The sequence below is a fragment of the Lactuca serriola genome, chromosome 9, assembly GCF_051521515.1.
Source record: "Lactuca serriola cultivar US96UC23 chromosome 9, Lser_US96UC23_V15, whole genome shotgun sequence".
Lineage (NCBI taxonomy): Eukaryota > Viridiplantae > Streptophyta > Magnoliopsida > Asterales > Asteraceae > Lactuca > Lactuca serriola.
Window position 1 is genome coordinate 33,390,208 of NC_136416.1, and position 12,229 is coordinate 33,402,436.

Consider the following 12,229-nt stretch of genomic DNA (forward strand, 5'->3'; position numbering starts at 1 on the left):
AAGTCTCGATGCTTCATGCAATCTAGAATAATCTAGTCCCACTTGATAATAACAAGGAAAATACCATTATGCCCTTTATTCTTATTTTTGCAGCAGGTCAGTCAATATTATTTTTTATCTTCAATTCAGAAACATAATACCCATCAAACTGCAACCAAGAGTATGATTACAAAATAGACAATCTAAACATTAATACCCATCAAACACAACTTTGTAATTTGATTAAAAAACCATTCTATAAAGCATATATTTGACTGTGTATTTTCAATGAGATGCAGATAAAAAACCTCACAAGACTTTCCAATCTGAAATGTATGTTTATATGGATCACAACTTTGTGATTTGATTAAAAAACCTCACAGGACTTTTCACAAACAGTTGGTGTGCTTAAGAGCTTTAATGAGATGCAAATAGAAAGCCATTACTTTTCTTAGGAAATTGACTGTGTATTTCCAAAATTGATTGAATGGAACATTGGATTATATACTCTAGAATAAGATGCAAATAAAAACGAGAGGGAATGAAAAATCATACAAAGGCAGCAGAGGAAAGTGTGTCGAGTTTGGTTGTTTATCATAGCCAAGTGAGGAAGACAAAACGAGAGTTGGAGAAATCAAATCATCCGGCAGTAATCAAGCAGTCGAAGATGAGATCGGTGTTGCTAGAATTTTCGAAATCGCAGAAGCATTGTCGCTCGCCTTTTGGGATTTCTGACAAGCCTCAATCGATGGCGATGGCAGCGCGGGAAGAGGCAGCAGTCAGTTGGTGGCGGATGGGATATCAGAGGGTTGTCATTGTGCAATTGGAGATGCAGTAAGAATGAGGTGTCGACGTTTGTGAAAGAAAGAGAAGAAGGAAAAGATGAAGTATCAGGGCAAAAGAGGAACGCGCGTTCTTTTCTTTAATTCAGACATATCCCCAAATCTGAAAAATTAAGAGGCGACTAACAAATTAAGAGGTATAAATTCAGAAGCTATCAAACGGTCTAGATCGTAAAAATTAAGAGACTACCTCTTAATTTTCCAATTAAGAGGCAAACAAACAAGGCCTAAGTCGCGAACTTACCTAACTATGAAAATATAGGGAACAAACCTACAAATATACCGAACTTATGCGCCAAAATGTGAAACCAAAAAGTATAAGAGCAAAATATGGCAATATCTTCTTAGGGATGTTAGGTGCAAATTTTATACTTTATCCGTCCCAAAATTATAGTCCATCTTTTCTTTTAAAAATAAATAACATTTTTATCAAAATACTCTTTTATTATTACTTAAACAACTAAGCATTTAATTGGACATTAAATGCAAAGTAAGGACAAAACTGTCATTTTATTATATAAAGTTAATGATAATTAATGTTTTTCTTAATCTATATGTTTTTTGTCTGTGGATAATAATATTGGGACGGAGAGAGTATTAGGTTAGAACTATTTATGTATTTTTTTTTTAAACAAATTGATCATTTCTGTAAAAAAAAGCTGCACAATGATCTTTTCTGTAAATTACACGAATCATTTTTGTAATTTTTTTTTTCTAGAGTAGAATCCAAACCTGCAAACATACAAAATCTTAAACATAAGGGAGGAGGGAGTCGTTCCCTCCCAACCCACCGAACACCCATTGTCACATCAATTTTTGTCTCTTTTTTTTCTTCATATCTTCCAGCCCACAACACATGAAAATTCTATCTTTTTGAACCCATTGAACTCACTCAATTAAAAAAAATACAAAGCAACTAAGATACAAGTTTTAAAACGCATGGTACAAGAGAAAATAAGAAAGAGAAAGTAGAGAGAGATGATAAAGTGGGTTAGTGAAACCAATCAAATGATCAATCCACTCGTTAAAGCAGGAGTTGTACCGCCGACAACTGCTAATTAAGATTTTACCTTTGATTGTTTTATATTTTTTTTAATTGAGTGGGTTCAAAAAGATAAGATTTCCATGTGTTATGGGTTGGGAAAGATAAAAAAAATAAAAGAGAAAAAATGATGTGGTAGTGGGTTCGGTGAGTTGGGAGGGAACGGCTCCCTCCTTCTTAAGGACTGCTTTTGTAAAAAATAAAACCTCAAATGACATTTTCTATAAATTATAAAATTATAGAGACTAAATGTACCAATATAAAAAGCATTTTATACAAAGACTAAATGTGCTTATGGAAAACAATGTGTCAATATTAAAAACATTTTATACAAACCAAAGGGTGTGCCCTCGGGTTGCTAGGGGTCGGGAAATTTTTTTATTGTTTTCTTGGTTGTTTTAGATTTCACAGTTCGTGTTTGTTTATGAGACAATTTTTTAGAATATACATAAGGGACAAAAGTTGACAAACTATAGAAAGTATGGTGGTTAGATGTTGACAAAAGAAAATTAATATTAGAAAATGGACAAAAACTGTCAAGCTGTAGAAAATATTATGGCTTACTGTAATTAATATTAGAGAATGGACCAAAAGTGTCAAGGTGTAGAAAATGGACGAAAGTTGACAAAATATAGGAACTATGGTGCTTAGATGTTGAAAGACAAAAATTAATATTAGAGAAGGGAACAAAACTACCAAGTTGTAAACAATATTATGGCTTACTATAATTAATATTAGAGTATGGACCAAAATTGTCAAGTTGTAGAAATTATTGTAACAAAATAGTGTAACATTAAAGAATAAGAGACCAAAAGTGTTAACATCACAAACAATTGTTGCTAAAGTTTGAAAGAAAAAACTTTACTATTAAAAAAAAAGTCCAATAAAAAAACAGTTATTTTTCCTAGAGAAATATTTTATTAATCTATATATAAATACTAAATGTGCTTATGGACAACGGTGGGAAAAATCTAAGATTCATAAAAGCTCCTGTTCATTCAATTAGATATAGAGACTAAATAATTACATGTTTGGCCTGGAGGTTTGAATAAAGTAACATCTTTAGTCCAAAAGATTCATTTGTTTCACTCTTGGTCCCTATTAACCCTCTCTCTCTCTCTCTCTCTCTCTCTCTGATATGGGTGGCAGTCAATGTCTTAAAACCCGGGTTTTTAGTTGACCCGGTGTGATGACTGGTTCACGGGTCAATCGATTCAACTGATTGAACCGACAAGTCAACCCGATTTATGGTCTTTTTCTATTTTTATGTCTTTTTACTTTCCAGCATAATGCATAAACATATAAAACCAATAATTTGATGTCCACAAAGTTTAAACATTAAAGAAACCGCAAATGGCTCGTTGTTTTTGGCATTTGCTACTTGTATCTAACTATCCAAGCCCAATTAAAACGGGTCAATCTGGTTTTAACCAGTTCAACATAAGTGGTCGAACTGCAGTTTAGGGGAAACCTAACCGGTTCGATCCGGTCCGTATTTTTACAAAAACCGCTCTCAATTGACCCGCCTTCTACCCCGGGTCACGGTCCAACGAGTAGAACCGGCCGGGTCGACCCGCGTTTTAAAACATTGGTGGCAATCCATGTCACGATATAACAAAAAAATACACGATACGAAATAAAACCTGGACAAAATTAAATTTTGATTTTTCGTTCATGTCGATAAAAAAATCGATTTCGTGTTTATTTTTAAAATACAGCACAAAATTCACAATATTAACATGTGTTTGTTGTTCTATGTATTATTAATTATGATTAAATAAACGTATTATTTTTATTTTTATTTTTATTTTTCGTGTTAGTCATTTTTATTTTATAATTGGGTCGTTTTCATATTGGTAAAGCAAAATACGACATGTCTCGTCGTGTGCACAACACGTGTATATGATTTGTCTCTTTTACCTTAAAGACCTCCTCGTGTGAGGGCGTTACAACCATTTAACCCATTAATACTTATTTTGTAACAAATTTAGAGTCTCTTTCTCTCTCTCTCTCTAGAATCCACCACCTCCTTATCTCCATTTTTTTGCAAAGAAAAAAGTGATCCATTAGTCTTTTTTTCAATGAAAAAAAAATGATACATGGCTCTTTGCATCATCTAAATCCTTACATAGGCAATAAAGTTATCTTTTAAATGAAGAATATAATTCCTACACAACCATAAACCGCAACGCAGGGTAGACTACAATGCTACTTAAGTTTGTGAGATATATATGTGCATGGAGAGAGAGAGAGAGAGAGAGAGAGAGAGAGAGAGAGAGAGAGAGAGAGAGAGAGAGAGAGAGAGAGAGAGAGAGAGAGAGAGAGAGAGAGAGAGAGAGAGAGAGACTTCATATTCTAATAAAAAAATAAGTTTTTTTTTATCATATGTCATTTTATTAGACCTTTTAATTAATTTAATGTTATTTGGTTCTCCATTTTAAATTTTAAATTTTACATTTTTCACTCTATTTATATTACATTAATAATATTATAATAAATATTAATACAGATTATAATATCAAATATTTATTTAAATCAATGATTATAATTTTATTTAACTAAAAAAATCTCTTAATTAATAATTTATTTAAAATAAATGATTAATAGTTTTAAGTTTTTACTATAAAAAATAATTAATTATGTAACCATGGTTTTAACGGTTTATATTTTATAAACTAATATTTAATAAGAATTCATGAAATTGTGAAAATTAAGGGCGTGTTTGGCTTAGCTTTTAAAAGCTCAAAAGTTCTTTTCCAAAAAGTTACAAAAAGTCAGGATTTTCTAACTTTTCCAAAAAGTTGCTTTTCCTTGTATTAAAATTCCAAAAGTTACTTATTTGCCAAACATCTTTTTGTTTTTTTTCTTTTACAAAAAGAACTTTTGGCTGTGAAAAGCTAAGTCAAACACCCCCTAAGACCAGGATGATGGGTCTTTAAGGGTTCGGGGTTCCACCTTGACGCTTTTGGGTGAAGGGTGGACAACGCTATTTTAGTTTTGATTAGGGACCATCCTTGCAAGATTACATTATTCTTATGGACTAAAGATGTAATTTAGACATTTAGTCTATATTTTATTTAATTCACCCGTTTTAGGTGATGGAGGAAGGTGGAGGGTGGTTGGAGAGGGAGACAATTTCCGATTAATTTTAACAAATCCAAATTACCCGCAACTTTGTTGTTTGATTCGGTTTGATGGTCGTCTAATTCTTTTCTAACAAATAAAAATTTGGTTTTTATGGCTTAAGAAAGAAACCAGTTTCAGGATATTCAACCAATTCAAGTTCCCTATTTCAATAACTGCACGATTCATAATCATACGCATATGAAACAGCGTTTACGTACGAGAAACAAATTCAGATCAATATATTTATTGAACTACTAATACTACAAAAATGAATCAATGAATGTTTACGAGTTCCTCCAATTTACATCGCCGAAGAAAAAATTATCTCTCTCGTATTGAAACTCATGCTCGCCTGAAACCGTCTAATTTTGCCGGATTCTTCTAGTGCTGGTGGCGCGTGAGATCTACAGCTGTTCTCTAAGGAGTTTGAAGGAGGATGGTAGTACAACCGGGCCGTTTGGGGACAGTGAGAATGAAATCTAGCCGCCATTCTCACCCCTAAATCCAATATCTCAATGTATTTCCCCATTATAATTAACAAAAGCAATTCTTTCACAAACACAACTGAAACTGAATCAAACACTGGTGACGATGATATGTGATCGGAGCTGAGAGCGCCGGAAAGATGAGTCCAGATAGAATTTTGAAAGGTGAAAGGATGTGGTGTGTGGTTTGGTTTGAAAAGTGAATGATTTAATTTAAAGGGTGTTGTTGATGATGGACCGTTTCCCTCTTCTTTCCCCTTCTCCTTTGACTTATTTTGGATCCCAAAGAACGCGTTAGGAGTTAGTCATCGGACTTCACAGAAAGTCAGAAACGACCTTTCTCTCCTTTTATTTTCAACTGGTAAATTTTTGTTTCTTATTATTTAAGTGTTTCTAGTAAGTTTTTGCATAAAATATGTGATTATTTGTTTTCAAAAGATGGTCATTGATTAATATAAAAAGTTCTTAAAAGATTAATATTATAGAAAGTATTTAACTAATAACTAAATAAATTAAGATAAATTACAGTAAAATAACTAAAAATTTTATGATGGGATGATAAGTTTATGATCATTATGATCTTTTGATGAATTTATATTTGTTAAATTTAAGTTAGTCGTTTATGTGTTTCATCTCATGCACAATGTTTACGGCTGAGACGAATTTGTATGGTTCAAAAACATTATGGGGGTTTTTGATGTTCATCACTCATCCATTTTATATGTTCATGGGCTTATTTTATCACTAAGCATATGAAAAGGATTTAAAAAACAAACTTTTTTTTTCATAAAAATCACCAAGTTTTCATAAAAATTGAATTTTGATTGTGTTTTTTTTGTCTAAAATTGGACAGTTTATTTTATTAAATTGTTACAATCGTAACCATTTAACTGGTCAGGTTGGCAGCCGGTGTGTCATGCTGACATGTTGATTTTATTGATATGATACTATTTGGTGACATAATATTCTAGGTAATATAATTTAAAAAAAATCTAAAATTTAATTATTTTTGTGATAGTTATCCAAAATATAGCGATTTTGTAAAGTTTTCATAAGAATAAAACTATATCTCATACTTCATCATTGTTTAGCCTTGCATCTTATATTATTGCATGACAGTTATGAAACTAATATATATCTACCATTTACACACACACACACACACATATATATATATATATATATATATATATATATATATATATATATATATATATATATATAAACGACAATCAAATTTTGCTCCCGTTGATGCCACATTCTTCCGCATGATGCCTCTAACTCCATAGTGTTAATCATATACCTGCTGTTGTATAAACCATCATGCACCAACATTACATACAATCGTGAATGCCAAGATTATAATGAATGCTTCCACTATCTTCAACCTCCACACTCTTTGCCTTCTTACGTTTATCTCATTGCATGCAAACATGCATTTCAACTCTCGATGACCCCGTTCAATCACCACATATTATCATTAATTTACTTGATGTGAAACCAAAAAGGTTACATGAAAGCAAGATTAGTGACAGACCATGCAACCAGAGAATATGATCTATCGGCAACAAGGTTGTCATTCCTCCATGCCCTAAGGTGGTTGCCACCTATGAATTTTGATACTATTCTAAGAAAAAAAAGTTGGTATGGAAAACTCCAAGAAGAACTTTGTTGATCCATCCCATCCAAAACATTTAATAAAAAAGGTTAGATACCGCATCAATTTGCTACATGCAGATGATAGCTTACTAGGGTGGTATGACTTTTCATTGATGAACCCTGTTAAGACACCAACTAGCAAACCCTAAGGGGATAAATTACATAACAAGGTTGGGGAACAACAATTGTGCAACTATGTTTCGTCCAACTGTTTGCGCCATTTTTAATAAGCCAAAAAGCTTGAAAATTCCAGATGTAGTAGTCAAGTAAACCCCATGTTGATTGGTTGCATACTAATGTTTCATGTTTTCCATTAAGATTGAGTAACCCCACCACTCACTTATTGTCGATACACTTTTGGTTGTTTCTGAATGTTAATCTTGTACTTATTAGAAAACCATGTGCTTTAGGTTGTCTTTTGTTTTGGTATCTTTTTACTCAAGTGTATGAATTCTTATGTTGAATCATCTTAGGTTGTCTTTTTGTTTTGGTATCTTTGTACTCAAGTGTTTGAGCTTTTCATTTTAATTGTTGCTTGCAACTCTCTAACTTATTCTTCGGTGGTTCATCTACCTAATAACTGCCATGTCATGGAACTTTTTTGATTTAAACCTAATTGTTATTTTAAGATGATATGACCATGATGAATTTATGGTGATTATGATGCTTTGATGATGATCTCATGGTACTACGATGATTTATTGATGAGTTTATATTTGTGAAATATGTTAAGTTAATAATTTAATTATGTATTGCATCTTATGCGTAGGGTTCGTGGATGAGAGGACTTTATGTGGTTTAGACACATTACAAGGTTTTTTAGGTTCATCACTAATATCTTATGCATGTAAGCATATGGGCATGATGAAACATGCCTACATATAGCATATGGAAATGATGAAACATACCCAAGGATATGAAAGTTTATAAGCATGTTTCATCCCCATGTTCCATGTATGTTTATGAGCTTGTTTGTATGGTCAAGACACTTTATGAGGTTTAGAGGCTTATCGAGGGAGTTTATAATTCTAGATAAGTTTCCGTTAATGAAGTGGTACATGATGGATGAAAGATGTGCATGGACATGCAGATAATGAGGGGTGAAACATGCCCATAGATATGTGAGGTCATGAAGGATTGTAACATCCATAAAAATCAAGCCAATTTAAAACTTTTTAAATCCAAAATACCATTAATTATTACAAAGTGTTTTCAAAATAGTTTAAGCATTAGAGTTCCCAGAAATCAAAATCATAAATCGAGGAAGTGTATGGTCACGCCTTCGCCTTCTTGCGGTCATCCGCTGTACTTGAAACAATAATCGATAAACGTAAGCTCGAAGGCTTAGTGAGTTACCCCCAAAATACCTATACACACAACAATACATATACAATAACAAACAACATACTATGGGTCCAATCATCCATCGGGATGGAATACCCCATGCCCTCAACCATCGGGTTGGAATGCCCACATACTATGAGTCTAATCATCCTCGTGATGGAATACTCTCGGCCCACAACCATCAGGTTGGAATTCCCACACACAATACATATATAACAGATACTATGGGTCCAATAATCCATCGGGATGGAATACCCCAGGCCCCTCAACAATCAGGTTGGAATGCCAACATACTATGAGTCCAATCAACCATCGGGTTAGAATACCCCAGGCCCTCAACCATCGGGTTGGAATGACCACATACAACGAGTCCAATCATCCTCGGGATGGAATACTCTCGGCCCACAATCATCGGGTTGGAATGCCTCCATAACCAATCAAACATGTGCACCTATATCAGATAATCATATAACACTCTATAAAGACAACATACTAGGGTCCTATCATCCTCGGGATAGAATACCCTCAACTACCAATCAATCATGTGCACATATAACAGGTAATCTCCTACCAGCATACAAACAGTCAAACCAAACTATAGATCACTAAGCATAACCACATTTGATCTACCAGGATACTGATCTAACATATCATACTAACATATAACCATCCTATCTACCATGATACCGAGCTAACATATCACAACAATATCAATCCCAAATAACAAATCAAAGGGTCGACCTTGGTGCCTTAGACCCTTGAGTACAGTGACGATAACTCACCTTGCAATGTCAGATCAGAACTGAAGAATCAGTTTCCCGAATCACCGTCCCGACAAGAATCCCGAACTATCCAAAATAACAAATGCTAAGTCAACCTATGGGCTACCAATCTTGACTAAGGGATCCATATAGTCCAATTTGCCTTTTCTCTAGTTTGGGCCAAGGCCTAATACCAAATCCATGGTCTACAAGTCCACATATGTAAGGCCTATTATTGGCCCAATTTACCAAATTCGGCCCAACTCCCTAATTGGGCCTCATTCTAACATCCATTATCAAAACCTGGACCAAAACATTATATTCATAAAGTCCAGCAAAGGCCCAAATCCAATTAGTCGACAAACAGCCCAAAACCCAAAGCGCAAATGCGAAAGGCCTAACAGAGGATGTACGCAGGGGGTACTCGTCCTGATGTTGACCACCATCGGGGTGGTTGACCCGATACGCTGGGCGTACATAGTGGTTTGCCAAAATCTGAATAAGTGCTTAATGGCTTAAATACTTAAGCCCAAACTTCAGATCCAGTGACCAAATGTGCCTAGGACCCATAAAGTCATGAACTTTATCATTTTGGACGTCTACAAAGCTCTTAATACTTGGTCTTAATCCGTTAACACCTTCCTATTCCATGCATGGGACATCTTAAGCCATTGGGACCTCATTTTTATCACTCAAAACCCCTTCAAGAGTCTAGAAGGGCAGTTCATTTCATCCTAATCACATCATGCACCATCTTGGGATTTTTTGGGACAAGAAATGGTTCTTTAAAGCAAAAATGCCAAGATCTATACATATATGCATAAACTTTGAAACTTTTTACCTTCTGGAGCTTCTAGGGCACATACCAACTTCAGATATACATGCTTGATCTTCTTCTCCAACTCCTTAATGCAACACCTTCTTCTTAAAACACTCAAGAAACACTCAGTAAGCTCAAACACTCAAGGAAATGGCTAGGGTTTGGGGAAAACGACTCTAAGCAGTGGAGGCTGAGGTAAGGGAGGGTTTTGTGCTCATAATGTTGCTTATATAGCCCCCAAACCCTAAATATTAGGGTTTTCTTCTGTCATGAGTACGCCCAATGTACACAAGTGTACACTAGCGTACTAGGGCGCGCCTAGTAGGCTCAGTGCACCCTTATGTACGCGCAGCGTACTCCTCCTGATCCCAAAATTGCAATTTAGCCCTTAGACTTTTCATGGCTTCACCCTTCCATCCCCAGGGACTATAAATGACAAATCTTGGGATGTTACAGGGATGAAACAAGTCCATCATGTAATAACTCATAATACTCATATTACAACATGCATTGTCCAAGGTATCCATATACGCAAACTGGATCTTATTGTTGTGATGAGTCTACTTCATCCCTCATGTATCACGTTGCTAGCAAAAACTTATCTAGAAACATCAATGCCTTCGATAAACCTCCAAACCTCGTAATATATTTGAACCACATAAACGAACAATTGTACATATAAGGTTATACGAGGGATGAAAAACACCCATGAATATAAAAAATGTGTTTGTGATGAACCTCATGAACCTAAAAAGTAAATAAAAAAAGAAAATAAAAACTTGTAAAGTGCCTATACCAGACAAGGTCATCTTACCCATGAACCTTATGCATAAGATGCAATACGTAGATGATTAACTTAACATCTTTTAACATGTAATTATATGAAATAAAATTTTACCATCTAAGTATGGAGAAATATCATAATCAATATAAACTCATCTTCAAATCATTAAGGAACAACATCTAGGTTAGTATCAAAAAATAAAAAATATTAGATTTTTGTGAAAACAAAGGTTGAGTCCTGTTTGGAAAAAAATTCAACGTGAGCTACCGGAAACCAACTAACTTTGCCAAAAAGAAAAAAAGGGTATTCAACTCGTAAGAGTTTTTCTTGAAAAATATTGAAAGTTTAGATTTAAATTGAAAAAGTGAAAAATATAGAAAATGTATATAAATATTTACTCCACATTCCACACCATTAGATTTGTATAGATCATAAAAATTTCAGTTACACAAAATGTCATGATGGTACAAAAAAATACCCATCTTTAACAAAAAGAAAAATTGCATACTTAAAAATGATGGTATATTATAAAATAAAATGAGATAAACAAACATTGCTTATAATACTAAGGGTGCATCAACAATTATTGTCATATATATATATATATATATATATATATATATATATATATATATATATATATATATATATATATATAAAAGTCAAAACAAAGATGGCATTTACAAGTCAACTTTAAAAAAGTCAATGAAAATATAAAATCGTGATAGTATATATATATATATATATATATATATATATATATATATATATATAGGGTTAGGTTCATGTGAGACGGCCTAATATTGTGAGACCGTGAGACGCATTTTTTTATTTTTTTATTTTTTTTTTAAATTTTTTTTAGTTAATTCAAGTTCCGAAAATAATATTTAAAAAAAGAATTTTTGGATTTTTCCATTTATTTTGCATTTTAAAATTATTTTTTAAAGTATGTGAGTGTAATATTCTATTAGAATATTTCACGTATTTTAAAAAAAAATGGAATTTTTTTTTAATTTTTTTTTACTTAATTCAAGTTCCGAAAATAATATTAAATTTTTTTTTTAGATTTTTCCATTTATTCTGGATTTTAAAATTATTTTTTATAATATGTCAGTGTAATATTCTATTATAATATTTCATGTATTTTTCAAAAAAAACGGATTTTTTTTTTATTTTTTTTCGTTTTTTTAAGTTAATTCAAGTTCCGAAAATAATATTTAATGGATTTTTCCATTTATTTTGCATTTTAAAATTATTTTTAGATTTGGTCTCATGGTCTCACAAAATTAGAATGATCTCAAATAAACCTGAACCTATATATATATATATATATATATATATATATATATATATATATATATATATATATATATATATATATATATAT

The 12,229-nt window shown here is 32.8% G+C and overlaps 1 pseudogene; it reads right to left on the reverse strand.

Annotated features, from left to right (window-relative positions):
* Window positions 1-4,940: 4,940 nt before the first annotated feature.
* On the reverse strand, window positions 4,941-7,354 carry LOC145075519 (membrane protein PM19L-like; annotated as a pseudogene).
* Between the last annotated feature and the right edge of the window lie 4,875 nt (window positions 7,355-12,229).